This window comes from Chanodichthys erythropterus, chromosome 24 (genome assembly GCF_024489055.1).
Source record: "Chanodichthys erythropterus isolate Z2021 chromosome 24, ASM2448905v1, whole genome shotgun sequence".
NCBI classification, from domain to species: domain Eukaryota; kingdom Metazoa; phylum Chordata; class Actinopteri; order Cypriniformes; family Xenocyprididae; genus Chanodichthys; species Chanodichthys erythropterus.
The window spans coordinates 29,273,788-29,291,459 of record NC_090244.1 but is presented as its reverse complement, the minus strand read 5'-3'; the positions used below and the strand labels follow the sequence as shown (position 1 = coordinate 29,291,459).

The window sequence follows — 17,672 nt, the reverse complement described above, 5'->3', positions numbered from 1 at the left end:
GGCTCGGTCTGGGCCTGATGCTGGGGCTCGGTCTGGGCCTGAGGCTGTGGCTCGGTCTGGGCCTGAGGCTGTGGCTCGGTCTGGGCCTGAGGCTGTGGCTCGGTCTGGGCCTGAGGCTGGGGCTCGGGCAATGTCGTCGTGGAGTTCCCTACAATATTGTATGTGTATGTTAATTTTCAATATTTCACCATCATAAAAAAACCCCAGTTTAAAACTGTCATGACTTAAATTACACAAATCCTACCTTCTTTGATCAATACAAAATTGTAGGCCTTTCTCATGGTGGCCACAATTTTTAGGTTATCCTCAGTGGGTGGCAGATGAGTCACCACATCGGCCACCCACTTTCCAGAGGCCTTATCCTTCTTGCCGAAAAATAGAATTGGGACATAGCCCAATGCACTTAGTTTTTTTACCTGTAATAAATAAACGCAGACAGCAAACATTAGTTATTCCCACTGCATTATCTTCCATCCTATTGAAAAACATTGCATTAAATATCCCAAGCTCGGAGCCCTCCCCCAGACAGCACGCCAAATACGCATAATCTTTACTCTGTTTAATCGATGTAAGTGTGAACTCTATGTACTCTATACCAGTGGTTCTCAAAGTGGATTTGCTTTGAATGAGAAAGTTGTGCTTTATCGTTAAGAAATGCTTATCAATGACAATGTAATGATCTAGAATCTACATATAAAATCTTGATTATAAATGCACTAATAAATTAAAACTTTAACATTTAACTTTTTTGTGATTATGACTAATCAAGTCAATCTGTTGTGAATCACTTGAATCACTTCACTCAGGTCATGATGAACTGTTCTTCCTGCTGCTTAGCTTGGCTTATTTGCCATTAAGATAGCTGATGAACGTGGATAAATGTTTGAGTCAGTCCACATCATTAAGTGATTCAAAATCCAAAGTTGACTAAAGACCAAGTTAGTACACACCAGCTAGAAAACACGGAATAGTGAACCCGGACACAACTTCAGAGAATAGAAATGGCATCAAAGTATACAAATGGTAGCAAGCAAAAGCTTAATTGTTTTGATTATGAGGGGGTCCTTGGAAATTGTTCTCCCACACAAAGGGTCCTTGGCACAAACAGTTTGAGAACCCCTGCTTTATACAAACAATATTCATGTAATGTTGTGCTGGATGCTGGTGGTCTAGTATTTAGCAATCTGGGTTTCTAAAGGGAACACTAAAAGTCCTGACACCCTTCAAAAATAATTATATTGATTGGACACACACAAAACAAAATATGATAACAAAAATACATTTTGACTGGACTCCAAACACTCTCCTCCTTTTAACGCGACATTACTATCTCCCCTGTAGTAATTCAAATGCTTTTTTAAGTTGTGGCTTTGAAACAGGACACCTGAAATATGGCCTTGCTTTTAACAACATATATGTTGCACACAGCATGGCTTTCACGCATGTTCTGAGTTATTTTGCCACGTCGTCATGCACTTTCTCTAAAAATAATGCAGCGCAAGGCACTATAATTGTGAGATGCAAGTAGGAGCATGTTATCTACTTACATAATCATGCAAGACTGTCTTTAATAGTGACTATGGGTCTGAATTCTGTGATCTGCCTTTAGCAGAGACAGAGACTTCAGTAACACGCATACTGCAGTACCTGAGTGGTACTAAAGCAAGGTTATATTTACAATGTAGCCAGTTGTATATGTAAACAAATGTACATGAGCACCCTGTCAAAAAGAAAGTCAAGTCAAGTCATCTTCATTTATATAGCACTTTTAACAATGTAGATTGCTTCAAAGCGGCTTTACAGTGATAAACGGATAATTTAGGTAACAGAGATTGTTTTGGCTTCATAGCGGTTCTTGAATAAAGATATTTTGGCGGTTCTTGAATAAAGACCGATGGCGTTCACGTGCGCATTCTATTCCATGCATGTCAAGCAAATTACAAATTAATTAAAATAATATGTTACACCAATGCCATCTATGACTACCTCAAATTCATTCACTGACAGATTAAACTTATTTTTGTAAAATGAGGCCCTTGCCCTATCACACAATATTAATGAAAGTGAAACAAATCATATTGCTTGATGAAATATGAGCATTTCTACTTACTGCAATATGGGCAGAGTCCACCACTCTTCCGGCAATTCTATTTTTTAGGACCCTTTCCCCCCACTTCCTGTCCAGGGTCATTTTTTTGGCAGCTACTTTGATTTTTTGGGAGATGGGTGAGAAACAAGAGCTGCAGGTTTTGCGGCTCACCTGTGTTGGTAAAAGTATGCCAAAGTGAGACATCAGATCCACAGTCACAGATAAGAATTACAAATCAAGATACAGTTTAATTTGGCTGTATACAGGAAAGAGAGGAACACATGAAGCACAATGCAATTCAGAATATGCGTCTCTAGACTGACACAGGATTATTATTATTATAATCATACAGTGAAAGTGGCAGATGTAGGAGACACCCAGGCTACTCTAATCAATGTTGCCTCTGGCGTTTGGTGCAAAACAAGCAATCAAAATTGATATCAACCAGATGCCTTACATTATCACGGTTTTGTAACACAGTACAGATATCATACAGGGTCATTTAGTAGGAGCATACTTTAGTGTCCAATTGACCCAATAATGAGAAATGTAGAACATTAAAACCACATATTTGAATATTGGACATAATGCTCTATTCCACTTTCCCTCACCTGGTTAGGTGCTTGGCAGGAGGGGCAAGGCTTGAACTTCCTTTGAGACATTTTGAAATCTACACTACACACACACACATACACACACACACACACACACACACACACACACACACACACACACACACACACACACACACACACACACACACACACACACACACACACACACACATTTTCTACAGTGCACTTTAGACAGCGTCAACAAACAAAACACAACTTATTGGCATAATCGATCATTTTTCACATGTCATTGTTATATATTTTCTAATTTACCTATTTTGGAAGCTACTTATATATATATATATATATATATATATATATATATATATATATATATATATATATATATATATATATATATATATGAATCAGTCAATAATTTATGACAGCACTACTTATTACATTATACATATGAATTGTTTTATTTTATATTGAAAAATTGTGATGCCACAATGTAGTAGTTATGAATTAATTTGTATTGTTAATTATGGATTTATTTTGGTTGTGCATTATATAAATTTGCGTGGATTTTTAACAATTGGGCTGTAAAACAAACCAATCTGGCAACACCGTTCTTCATTCTGAACATTTATAATGTTGGATAATAGTTGTGGGCTAATGTAATACTGAAAATCTTACATTCCCCAATAATTGTACCTTACATGATTATATGCGACAAAAATGAACTTGAATTCAATTAGCTAACTTTGCTAGCCCGCACATGTGGTGCAGAAAGCTATATTTTTATCAGAAATATCATCAGAAATATCATCAGTCATCAGAAATGGCCACCTTACAAATCTAAAGTTTCTAAACACAACTTCTTGTCCTGATTCAACAGTTTTTGATGTGTAATCCATCTCTATTAATTAACGTTAACCCTTCTACTTACCGAGTGTAAAATCGCAATGGACCTTGGGATCGCCCATACGTTGACGTCAGCGTTATTAATTTAGAGGATTTAATAAAACAACAACAAAAAAAAGATTAATTGAACTCAATCGTAGCATATTATATACATTTATTAAAATCAACAAACCTCCGATAAAAACGTTATCCAGCATGCTATAATTAAAGCAGTGTCCTACCTATGACAAGAAAACTCTTAAAATGCTTACTTAAAATGCTTACTAAATCATTTTTTGTAGCCTATTCCTTTTTTATTTTTATTTATTGTAGTGTCGACCCATAAGGCAGACAACGGGTTGCAGTGTGCTGACCCAAGACGTCAAATTTCAACGCTGTTGAGTTCTATAGAAGTCTATCGGACTACCCTGCACGTCGAAAAATAACGCCAAAGGTATACCCAGTGTGTTAAAAAGTGACGCCAGGGTCTACTGACCATGCGTCAGACATTTGACGAGTAGGGGGTGAGACTGTGTTGGATGCACCGCCAGCACTCCTTTAACAGGCTGTAGTCCAACACCCTGTCTGTCCTGGTACTTACAGAAACCTGGAGAAGCTCCTAAACTCCTGATAGAGTGAACAACCGCCAGTCAGGAACTCTATCTAGATTCAGTGGCAGTGGATCTGGCAGTGATTTCACTCTGACCATCAGTGGAGTCCAGACTGAAGATACAGGAGATTATTACTGTCAGAGTTTCCACAGTGGTCCAGTGTTCACACAGTGATAAAGAGTGGTACAAAAACCTCGGTCAGTCAGACGTCACAGTGATGCACTGATACAGCTGAGAGATACTGCAGCTGCTGATGGAGGATCACAAACAACACAATGGCAATGTTTAGCAAAGTTTCTTTAAAAAAATAATTATTAATATAGTAAATATACCTTTATATATAGTCATTTATTTTTGTATTAAATAACTGTTAGTGCTGATATGAATTATGGCAGCACTGGGATGTTTTATTGTCTGTGTTTCAGATCACAGTATGAGAGCGATGTGGAGTGAAGCAGAAATAAATGTTTTTAATGTGTTTTCTCTCACTCCAGGATTGAAAGAAGTGGTTTCTTTCACCAGTGGTTGTGGGAAAAATATGCATACTAACTAATCAGATTTAGTCTGAAAGGTAAGTTAGAAAGTTCTTGCTTATAGAAGTGTTATATAAAAGTAATATGACATTCACAGTCGTGCTGCTCTTCATGTCTATGGTAGAATCACAGCCGTGCTGATATTCAGTATAACTGCACTCTTGATCATGTGAAACAGATTTAATGTGGCAGGATGAAAGAAAACAGCTCAACACCTTCAGTCTTTTAAATACAACTTCAGCAAGGGCGTGTAACACTAATAAAAATATTGTCTATTTGTGTCACAACACTGTGTTGTTAACGCACACAAACATGAAGAGAAACAGGCAGTCTTTAATAAATCCACAGGAATATCATCAACAGCAATCCAACAAAACTGAACCCTAGACAAGACCCAACATCAACGAACAGAAACAAAGGAACTGAAGTACACCGGAAAACAAAGATAATTAACGACACACTTGAACTGAATGATGAATCAAATTAACAACCATGACAGCAAACTCAACAGGGGGAAAAGAAAGTTAAGTGAGACTGTGACAGTACTTCCCGTCCTGGACAGGTGCAACCTCGCGCCAACAGATGGACGGAGGAGGCTTTGGTGGAGGATGGAGATCTGGGAGAGGGATGAACAAACAGATAGTCCAGGGTGGTGCAGGTGGAGGAACTGACCAGGGGATGGCCTTGAACAAGAACAGGCAGATGTTGACCCAGACCACAGCCAGGACATTTCAGATGGAGCCCAACCCACCTCGTAGCCAAATTTTGACAATACCAAGAATATATATATTATAGCTGTATATCTGTAACGATTCATCACTCGACATGGGATCCATTTAGCAGGCTTTATTGAAGTACTCGTGGTCGTACAGGCAGGGGTCAGAACCAGCAAACACAGCAATGTAGAACAGGCAGAATCGTAATCAGAGGCAGGCAGTAGATCAGGGTCACAAGCAAGTATCACAGTCCAGAGAACAGGCAACAGGTCAAAAGGTAGGCAGCGATGAATCAATAAACGGTAAACAGACAGGAATGGCAACGGGAAACAAACAGGGTATAAACGCTCAGAAATGATAGCCGGGGCAATAATCAAGACTTTGCGTAGGTCTGTGTGAAAAGGCAGCTTAAATAGCAGTCCTAACAAGCTGCAGCTGGATGAGGATCAGAGTCCAAGGAACGGGGCTTGTGGGAGATGTAGTGTGAGTCAGTATAGGTGAATGACTGGATGCATGAATGTCAGTATTCCGGTGATGGAGCCCTCTGCTGGCCAGTGGGAGGAATCACGGGGTTCGTCTCCGTGACAATATCACTGTCATATGGACATTACTTTGACACACTCATCTCTGACTGATAACTGAATTTGCCGCAATTGAAACATTGAAACAAGCATTTTCTGTAAAGTTGCTTTGAAAAAAAAAAAAAAAAAAGATGGACACAACACATTTTAAATTGAGAGACAAATTCAACAGAAATGCAAAATAGCTGTATTTATTTGTGAGATGACTTCTTAAAGCAGAAGTCATGTCAAGCTGGTTTTGTGAGTTTGACAATAGCCAAGTTTCCATCCACTTTTTGCGCTGTTTTGTTATTGACAAAGTGAATATGCATTAAAAAAGCATTGTGAAATTTGCTTTCTCCAGCCTGTTTCCATCCAATTGGAACTTTACCAATAAAATGGTGTCCGTGGTGGTCACCAATGACGAAAGTGATTTGTCATGTAAGTTTTGGTGTATCACAACAACAACAACAACAACAACAACAACAAAAAACTGTCCTTGAGCCGTTTCCATACATTCCAATGGTTGAGATTCTGTGTGGACTCATTGGTCCTGATGTTGCGCCCATCCCAGGTTAACACCAATCACCGTTTGTATGCTGTGTGCATGTCTATTAAAGAAAAATTAGCTCCAGTTCCCAAAAACCAGTTCCCTGGACATACTTGCGAGAGGATCTGTTTCACAGTTATTCATTCTGAATGAGTGCTTTATCAGGGCCAAGTTCAGATGTCTGAGTTCGAGGATGGGTCTGAGACCACCATCCTTCTTTGAGACGAGGAAGTAACGGCTGTAGAAGCTTGACTCGCTCTGAGCTGGAGGAACCACTTACGGCTGAACATCCCGGTTCCTCATGGAGGTGGGTACCACACTGTTGAATAAAAGGGTGTAATAAAACATAACCTCATTTTATTATACCCAATACCCATTTTGACACTCCGAGGATGGCCAGCCAGGACTCAGCCCGTGTGGCAAGAGGTGTAAAAGTGGTTTGAGCGATGGGTCGCTGCGAGGGGACCCGATGCATGTGATATGTTTGTTTTATCTTGTTGCTATGACAGCGATTAGTTGCATGGGCGCGGGAACTTACAAAAAAAAAGAAATTTTAGAAATGCAGGCATGAATAGGCTAATTGTTAAATAACAATTTAACAAGTGATATAATAATGTATCTTTACTAATTATCTAAAACATGGAGAATTCAGTATTTAAAGCATGCCATAGGGCTGGGATCTAAAAAAATCTGTATTTAATTTAAAAAAAAAAATGTTATTTCATATCCTGCCCAATATTGTCCAAGAAACAATGTTTACATTGAAGGCTATAAAAACAAGATATGCTATATTATGTTCAAAAAAGGGGTCAAATCACATTAGGCCTAGGCTATATTCTAAAATTGTAACTTTACAATCTAAAACAAAATGTTTTTTAAAGCAGAAGTTAAATACACTAAACTAAAAATGAAAAGAAATAAAAACAAAAGAACAGACTAATGATTATTATTACATTGATTAGGGGAAAGTGGGGTGAGTTGTGCCAGTTTTTACTCAAAGTGACTTTAAAGTGAGGCCATGGCAGTAATGCCTTCAACTTAAGAATGTACATATATTTCAGGATGTGGTGCATGCCTGAGAACAATAACTTTGGATCTGAAATAAATTGTTTCAGAAATATAGCTTTTGGAAAAAAAGTGGTCTCGTGGCACAACTTGCCCCTGGTGCGGGGTAAGTTGTGCCTTTGGGGAGAATACGTAGGGGTAATTTGTGCCAGTCATTTCTGAAGTAAAACAGAACATTTTAATGTTATGAACTGTAATGCTATATGAAATCAAGACAAATTCAATACAAAAATACTCATTTAAGGTTTATTTAGATATTGTCACCCTATTAAACTGTTGAAATAGGCTAAGTCATATTTTGTAGTCATATTTTGTTTTTGGGAAAACACAAAAAAACTTAAATACACAATATATGATATTTGTGAACATTTCAGGCAGAAAGGCTTTGGCAATAGATGCCTGTTGACATACATAGAACGCTGTCTGTCAATTATAAGAATAACATAATAATACGCCACGTTCCAAATTATTCTGCAGGTGACATATCAGTAATATTTCAGTAGAATAAACATTCAGATTTTAGTTTTTCTAAGAAAATGTTTGTTTGTTTATTTATCCATGTCTTTTTAGATAACTGGTATCAATCTCAGACAAAATAATTTGCCAGATCTATGGAAACCCTACTTAAAAGTTGTTCCACATTATTAAGCAAGTCACAGTTCTCATGCAATATGGGGAGGAAGAAAGATCTTTCTGAAGATCAAAATACCTGTTTGCTGCTAAACACTGGCCTTTTTTATAGCTGCCCTTTTAATACAATTAATTTTTTTTTGACAGGAACTTTCATTAATAAGCCTTTATCTGACCGAGTTCTGCTGTGCTCTAAATCACTCACAAATCTGATGATAATTCAGTAATCTCAATTCAGTTTCACACAATATTAGTTGTTTTCATGCCTTTTGCACAACATTGGACCATTTCATGCTTTTCATCTTCAGAAAGTGTGTTTTATAAGTGTGTGGCATGATGGGTTTTGGTCTAAAATCAAGAATGTCACATAGTTTAACTGCTAAAATGTAAGAGTACAATGTACAATTTCAAATTAATAATATGTTGAAAATAATCATACGTGAGGGTGAGTTGTGCCACTGGCACAACTTAACCCAGGCCCTCTGGCACAAATCACCCCGGATCCACGAGTTTGAAAAACTAGCATGATCCAGCAGTTGTGAGCTAACATCGTGCTAACTGTATAGACTCATTGTGTAGCCTGCTAATGCACTAAAACATGTGTGAAATGTTTGCAAACTTGTCTATAATTGTTCAGACACTACAATCAAAAAACCTTGATCATAGAAATTTTACTTTGAAAGGGAAAAAACATTTTTTTTTAGCTAAAATGTGCTTTCCTCTCATGCCATGTGTCTCTCTTCTTTGGAGGATGAGTAAAATGGATGGCTTTTCAAAATTATGTGGTCACATGACCAATTTCTTCTATGGTTTTCCAGAAACAATGGGTGGAACTACTTCCCCCCGGCACAAATCACTCCACTCTCCCCTACTACAGTCACTTTACACAGTTACTGCTATCGTACAAATACACTTAGTTGTAGGTTCAAAATTCTACATATGGCATAATTATTATGTTCGCCAAAAAAAAAAAAAAAAAAAAAAAAAAAAATATATATATATATATATATATATATATATATATATTTATATATATTTTTATATTTTTTTTTTTTTTTTTTTTTTTTTTTAGCAAAATGTATTTTACTCAGATTGAACTCCGTCTGTTTGGCGGCGCTCGTTCACAGAAGTTTGTGCTTGCTGAAGGCTCGTCCACGCCTGACAGCAAAATATAAATTTTTTCTCAACTTTCTAACATTTTCAGATGGAGAATATGTCTGTGAAATGTAAATTATGCACTGAGGAAATTATTGAATGTCACTTCAGCTTAAAAAAATAAATAAATAATAGAGGTATGTTTGTTTCCACCAATCGCTGTACAAGTTAAGGTTATGTATGATGACGAAAGCACGTTAGTGCTAACCCTTTTGGAACCCACAGAGATTAAATTGCAGTGCCTGCAGCTCGAAAAAAAAGTTCTTTGAATGGAAGTCTATGGGAGCAGTCGGGGCAAATCTCGGCCAGACTGAAATTGCCCAAAAAGAAGCAGTACTCCACAGAGCGTGACTCAACGCTGATTGGACTATATCCAGAGGCAGAACTAACAGCCTAGCAGTGACAGCTAGCATAACACTGTGGTTGAATGTGATTGAAAAAATCGTCCCTTTCTCACTTTGGTGGTGCGTCGCTCTGATGCCCTAATGAAGAAACCGGCACTGATTGTCTCCAGCACCCAGAACTGAACAGGGTGTTACGCTGTTGAACTGAACTGTTAGACGCTCCATTACTGACACTGCAGTTCCTCACAGTAGAAGAGCACAGTGTGTTTTAATGCTGCTGGAGCTCATGGATGTTGTTCAGTACCAGAGAACTGAGAAATCTTCCACCCTGAACACTGATATTGTGTCATTCAGAAACACAATGAAACCAAAGAGCTGCTGCAGTTTATTACATGAACTAATAATGAGCCCAGAACAGTGTAGAATGAATGATAGAAAGTGTTCAGTGACCTTACAAAATATTAATAATGACCAAATCAATAATATACATGATTCTGTCAAGACTTCAGAAATGTGTGTATAATTGTTTGACATGTTTCACAACATGAGGAAGATGTTGGAAAATGAGTTTGTGACTGATCTACAGTCTTCAGGATAATGATTTAAATAGAGAGAGTCACTTTGCATTGTGACACATGCTTCAGTGCTCTGAGAGTGTTTATAGTGCTGTGAGTTTAACACTTCATGACTGAGAGCAGAACAGAACACAATCTTCATCATCACACAAGACAAAAGAACAACAATGAACACAATCACCTTCTTCATCTGGACTCTCACTCTCTGCATTCAGGGTAAATATCTTCTATAAATATCTTGCAAAATAAACTACAACATCTCATTTACAGTCCAATAACCATTAATGAGTAAAATATGTTAATTTCAGAGAGCTGGGGACAAGTGACCGTGACTCAAGATCCTGCAATAAAATCCATCAAACAAGGAGAAACTGTTACAATCAGCTGTAAAACCAGTCAGCCGATTTCTGGCTGTAGTGACTGTGTGTCTTGGTATCAGCAGAAACCTGGAGAAGCTCCTAAACTCCTGATTTATTACATAAGAAGCCTTCAGTCAGGAACTCCATCTAGATTCAGTGGCAGTGGATCAAACTATGGCAGTGATTTCACTCTGACCATCAGTGGAGTCCAGACTGAAGATACAGGAGATTATTACTGTCAGAGTTACCACAGCATCAACAGTAAAGCTGTGTTCACACAGTGATAAAGAGTGGTACAAAAACCTCGTTCAGTCAGACGTCACAGTGATGCACTGATACAGCTGAGAGATACTGCAGCTGCTGATGGAGGATCACAAACAACACAATGGTGTATCAAACCTTTCAGAGACTTTATTTATTATGATGTGTTTAGTAAATATGTAACATACTATCTTACATTCCTTACTAAACTGGACTAAAATGTGGTGAAAATGTGTATGATGCTTGTCCCTGCAAAACCTTCCCCTACAATATTATCTGTATTATTTACTGAGAAAGTCAATCCCTTTAATTGCACTTCCATACTTCACCACTAGAGGGTCACATGTCTTTTACATAACTGAGTTCTACACACATTTCCTTTAAGACCGTGACTGCATCCGAAATCACATTCTTCCCTATTATAGAGTAGGCCAAAAACAGCATGTGACAAAAGAAGTGTTTCTGAATTCACAGTATTAATAACTGTAAATAACAGGATAAAAGTACCGGATGATCTACTACTTCCGGTGAGATTCTTAAGTGTGCATCTGGGGGCCCCCGGCCCTGCTATAGGAACTTTAAAGGGAAATGGGTGCATGGGAGCCTACTTTGAGAAGGCCCTCTTAGGCCCTCCTATTATGGTCCTGGCTTCTGGCTACCAGGGGGCCATAGGGAGGATGGGGGCTTTGGGGGCTTTTAGAGGGCCCTCTGATTATGAGGGCCCTACTAGGAGGCCCTAGGCTAGGGAGGAGGGTGTAGTGTACCTTTAGAGGGCCATCTGATTACAAGGGCCCCTACCATGGAGCTTCTGGGTTCTGGGGGGAGGGGAGGGGGCGTGTTAACAGCCTTACAGAAGGCCCTCTGACTAGGGAGCGGTAGCATGGTGGGATGGAGGCGGTTAACCTGCCCGCTGAGTGGCCCCCAGACCAGTGTAGCAGTGTAAGAGTTTGACCAGTGTAATCACTCCCAGGGCTGTAGTGGAGGCTAAACGCAAGTAAACACGGTTTACCCACCTCTGAAATTTCAGAATTAGAGTTTACCCACTTCTCAATTGATCTAAATGCACATCATAGTAGTTTATGCACAAAATGTGATCACAGAATTCTTATTTTACCACTACACCCCTGATCACTCCGTTCTGTACGGGGATATGGTACACAGGTGGATTCTGGCATGGTTCAGCTGGACACGGTACACATGTAGTGTGATCACTAACCGTGCCCCAACATGGCTCTCACTGTACGTTCACACCAGGAGAGACCAAAGCGAACACGTCGCTAAGGTCGTTGAAGAAGCTTCGTTGTTGAATTTGCTTTATTCACTTTGTTCGCTCGTTGGAATGTTTGATTTAGCCTGTTACCGTGGGGCGTTGGTAAATCTATATATTAGAATTGGTTTTCTGACTTTTAACTTCTCTTTTTCACTCTGGCCCGCCCAATTCGCTTCGCTGCCAGTGAATTTACTTTGTTCGGCCAATTCGCCGAGAACTTGCGAACGTTTTGCCCAGGGGCCCACACAACCCATAATCCGTCCCTGCTACTGAAGAGAGTATGTGATTTCAGACGCAGTCGGTGTGTTTGATACTCCATACACTTTATTGATATATTAATGCCTGTTAATCTGTTACCAGATCAAGATTACTTTGTCACACTACATGATATTTGTGGAAGTGTCAGTGAATTTCACATGATGGCTGATTGTTTATTATTCATTTATGTTTATGATGATAAATGTTTAATATCTGTAACAGTTCAACAGAAGGATTGTTCATATTTGTGTCTAATTTTCATAATTTGTCTTTGTTTCAGACGACACTCACCCTCATACATTCACACAAACACAACTGCTCACAGACGTGACCTGTTTTCTGAATCCAGCGGATCATTAATAGTTTTGTGGATTGAACTCTTGGAGCTCTTACTCTCTAACCGAGTCAAGGACGATCTCAGCAGTCCAGAGGCTTCAGACACTGACAGTGTTTCATTATAAACTGATGAACATGAACAAACCTCATCTCCCCATTAGTCCAACTCTTCTGACTCATTTCAGAGAATAAAGTGTGGACAGTGAAACTCATGTTTGATCATCAGGTGATTCTGTTCCTCTCAGAATAGAGCAGCTCCATCAGCAGATGTTCATCGTCCTCACAGGAGCTTCATGTTACTGGAATCCACTGCTGCTCTTCTTTCTGGAGATACACTGGGGTTACACACTATAAGGCCCGGTTTCACAGACAGGGCTTTGCTTAAACAGGAACAGGCCTTATTTCAGTTAGAGCATTTAAGTACTTTTATATTAACTAAAAAAAAAAAAAAAAAACTTGTGTACATCTTGAGACAAAACAACAGCACTGGAACATTTTAAGATATGTCAGTCAGTACAAGTTACTTTCAGTTAAAACAGCTCAAAAATGCATTTTAGTCTAGGACTAGCTTAAGCCTTGTCTGTGAAACTGGGAGTAAAAGTTTAATGTTTCTGTCATGTAAATTACATTTTTAGTATTTTTGGAATAAAATGCCTCCTCCTCGGTTCTGCCAAGGCTAATTTCTCCTAATATTTTAAACACACAAATAAATTATATTTTTATACTTTTTTCCAGACAGCTTATTTGTAAATGCTGCATAAATATTCTGATATTTACTTTGACTTTCCTTTATTTCCTTCACTATCAGATGTGTCACATTTCATCTCGAGCATCTTCACTGTTGTCTTCTTGTAATTGTTTGGTGTGATGGAAATATTATATACTACTTTAATATTCTTAAGTCTCTTTCATTAAGGGCAAAATTATTAAATCTCTGCATAAAAAAATCATTAAAAAAGTTCAAATGGGACCTTGTTGTTACTAAAAGGGGGGGAAAAATCTGTCTTGAAAATCTGTGTATGACACATAATTACTCACGATCACAATAATTACTCAAGATCAGGTTATAAATGGAGGTGAAACATGGCAGGTCTAGAGTTTGTTAACAGCGGGGTTTGTCGCCCTCTGCTGGTTCGCTCTTGAAGAGCCTCTTGAGGAAGCAGAGCTGCAGGTATCCAGCGGTGATGATGACGAGACTCTGAACAGCAGTCCAGATGTTCACATAAGTGGAGTTGGACTGAAGCAGGTAGAAATCAGCTCCTCGTCTCATTCGCTCGTAGTTGTAGTGACGCCACATGTGGAAGACAAACTTCTGCAGTCTGATGCTGCTCTGCTGTGTGCAGGTCAAGTTCATTCAGTTGGGTGGTGGGAAAAAATATATTTGAAATACAAGAAATCTCTTTTTTTTCTGTCAAAAAGAACAAAATATAGGCAATGATGTTGTACTAATTAAGAGCAAATCACGTTACAGTAAGGATGTGTTTGTTGTTTATTACCTCAATGAAGGACAATGAACTGTTCATCTGTTTCATATCATCTTCTTTCTTTTCTTCTCTTCTTCCTTTTGTTTCTCTGTGTTCTCTTGTTCCTCGTAATACACACCAAAGTTCAGGAAAACCTGCATGATCCCAAAGCGACTGTGGAAATTACTGAAGCACATCTGATGAAAACCTGCTGAGATACAGAAGATTATTGATTGATTGATTTTTTGTTTATTTGTTACTTTTGCAGTTTAAAACTTTTATTATAGTACTTTGATGTTAATTAATTAAGTATAAAATTTATATTAATAATTAGCTAATATTAATAATATTAATGATTTATATTAATAATTATAATTATAATTTAACACACCTTTGGAACAACATGGATTTTTAAATCCTGTAATTCACTGCATGATCCTCATGAAATCCACTTTAAGTTCTAAAAACAGGATTTTTCTCTTCATAATGTGGGCAGCAGATGTACTAAAAGACGCATCAAGGTGTTGTACTGATGAGTGTCACTAGGGGTCACTAATGCTTTAGTAATGCAAGTGCAACTGTTCAAGTGAATAAAGGCAGGAACTGTGAACTAGTGGTGATGAAAGCAGACTGCGGGGTTGGCTCACATCACAGCGTCTGGGTCCAAAGTTGCCCTGACATACCAAACCGATGGACCCGACGGACCGACGAGCTCCAACGGCGATTCAACATGTCGAATCGACTGTAAAAAATGTTTAGCTGATGGTGCGGAACACAATAAGAAAACTTAGTCGGCCGACGAACAAAAACTGCCCGACTGTCGGCTTGGTGTGTTCCTGCCTTAAAACAAAGGAAATGATGTGTGAAAATATGCAGCTGTGTCAGTGGTCTGATAAATTAAACATGGTACCAGGAGAAATAGATAAAACGTTCACAAAATGAGAGAGCCATCAAAGAGCCAGTGCTTCAATTTTATGACCCAGAAAAACAGTCAAAGTGACAACTGATGCATCCAAAGATGGACTTGGAGCGATATTATTCCAAAAATACTGAGCTGAGTGGTTTCCCATAGAGTACACATCATGCACAATGACAGCAGCAGAGAGAAATTACACACAGATACAAAGAGACATTAGGCGTAGTTTCCTGTGAGAAGATTCATGAATGGCAGGGAATGTGATTGTAGAGACTGACCACAAACCTCTGATTGCGATTTCAATGAAGGCCCTGGGTGATGCACCACCACACATCCAGAGTCCTCTGTTGCGCTTACAGAAGTCCCATCTGACGTTTGAGTTTACTCCAGGTAAACTACAGGTAGTGGCCAATGCTCTTAGCAGAGCCAGCCTGTGTCACACCGGTAAAAGCAGCACGGAAAATCATGTTCAAATTCATGTAGAAGTGACAGCATATTACATGAAGTCATTTGTAAACTCAACTCACCTGGAGATGAGAAGCTATCAAGCCCATATCAGCATTTAGGAGATGAGTTTCTTTGAAGGAGCTCTTCTAAAAGGAAGTAGGATTACGGTCACTTTAGTTGGTGACAATGAACCTAAATTCAGTGGGTTGACATTCAAAGAGTTTTCAAAGCAATATGGATTCGGGCACATAACATCAAGTCCATATTACCCAGAGTCCAATTATGGGTTAGACGAAAAGGCAGTGCAGATTGTGAAAAGTCTGCTGAAGAAAGCAGCTGAAGCTGGGGAGGATCTTCATCTTGAGATCCTGAACTACAGGTTAAAACCTTTAGAAGGTGGGAAATCTCCAGCAGAACTTCTGATGGGTAGGAAGCTGAGGACAAAGCTGCCCTCAGCTGAACATTTGCTACAAAGCAAAGACCAATTTGAATCAAGGAAATGCAGCTCTAATGTTACAACAGAAAAGCAAAAGCTTTACACCCACTGGAATGTAAAGATTTGGTGCAAGTAAGATGTGATGGTAAATGGGGACCAAAAGCAAAGGTTCTGAAAGAGATCATGCCCAGATCTTATGAAGTACTCACAAGTATGGTAATACTCTTCGCAGAAACAGGAAGGATTTGTTGAAAATTCCAAAAACGGAATTCAGTGAGGATGTTGAGATCAGGTGTAATTTGGCTCCAAAAGAACATGCAATGAGAGCAGGGGTGGATCTAGAAAATTATTTATAGGGTGGCAAAGGGGTGGCATGAGGTCTATGATGGGTGGCAACACCAAAGCAAGCCCCATACATAGTTTTTGGAGATTTGTGGCCTGACATACACAATTGTGTTCACAAACATTACATTACCCAAATAAATAACAACTGAATCACTTAAAATGTGTTAGCAATTGGGAAAAGCTAAAAAAACATTTAGATTCTTACCTAACTAGTTTCTGTGATCGGGATCTTCTTGTTGATTTCATGTTACTGTTTCGTCGGATGGCAAAAAGACCTTTATCCATGATGAAAGTTGAGCAGGCGGTCGGTTGGTGAATCAGCTCCCAAAAAATTCCGAAAATTATATAAATATGTAAATATATAAATATGTATAGTACTTTTATTTTCCATGTCTCTTTAATTGCGCGTGGTTTATATGCATGTTGATGCTGATTGGGCTGAGATTTCTGACACACCCACCAAACAAGAGAAACGTATCTCAAACCTGTTGCACTCCGTTTCCAGAAAACATGTCGTTCAACCCGGAAACTGTAGGAAAACGTTGCGCACCGGTTTGAGCTTGAACATGCCCCTGGTGATGGGAACATTCAAATTTTGACGTTTTCAATTGGCAGATGTGTCTCTAGCCAGCCAATTTCTGACCAATGAAAACAGGCAATCCAGTCCTCTGAAATTAGCATACGCTGTGTAGCGCGCTTTAAATAGCCACCCATGTTTTTGTAATTTTCTTGAATTGTTATATGCGCCACATAACCATACACATTCAGAGATTGCATTAATTAAATTACCTTTAGAGCTGTAACATGTTGCAAAATAAATAACCATTTATGCTAAATTTCCATCACTGATAAAAATGTTTTTTATGCCTCCAAAGTTGATGTCCAAGGGTCAAGTTTGTGAAACTTTGTGGGAAACTGCCACATCTTGCCACATCCAAAATGTGGGAAAGTTCAATGAACCTGAAACTTGTAGAGGAGGGGTGATTCAGGGGTGCTTATTTACCAGAGAAACGAGTGCTGAAAAGGGGCGGGGCTACATAAGGTCTATAGGAGCGCGTTTTCTACTCAATGAAATACCTTCCAACCATTCGTTGCCTGAATACAGCCAATCAGAGGGAGAAAATCCAGCCATGTGAAATTACCATGAACTTCAAATACATACAGTGCAAATCTCTGTTTATGCTGAACACTGACATTCCTGATCCAGTGAAATATGTTCTTAAAGAAGGCTCAAGAAATGTATGAAATCCAGAACAAGAGACTTGAGCAAAAACCAAAAAAAAATATGGACGT

The 17,672-nt window shown here is 38.8% G+C and overlaps 1 pseudogene; it reads right to left on the bottom strand.

The window, feature by feature from the left end:
* Nucleotides 1-13,865: 13,865 nt before the first annotated feature.
* Nucleotides 13,866-14,967, bottom strand: LOC137014832 (transmembrane emp24 domain-containing protein 6-like; annotated as a pseudogene).
* Nucleotides 14,968-17,672: the final 2,705 nt, after the last annotated feature.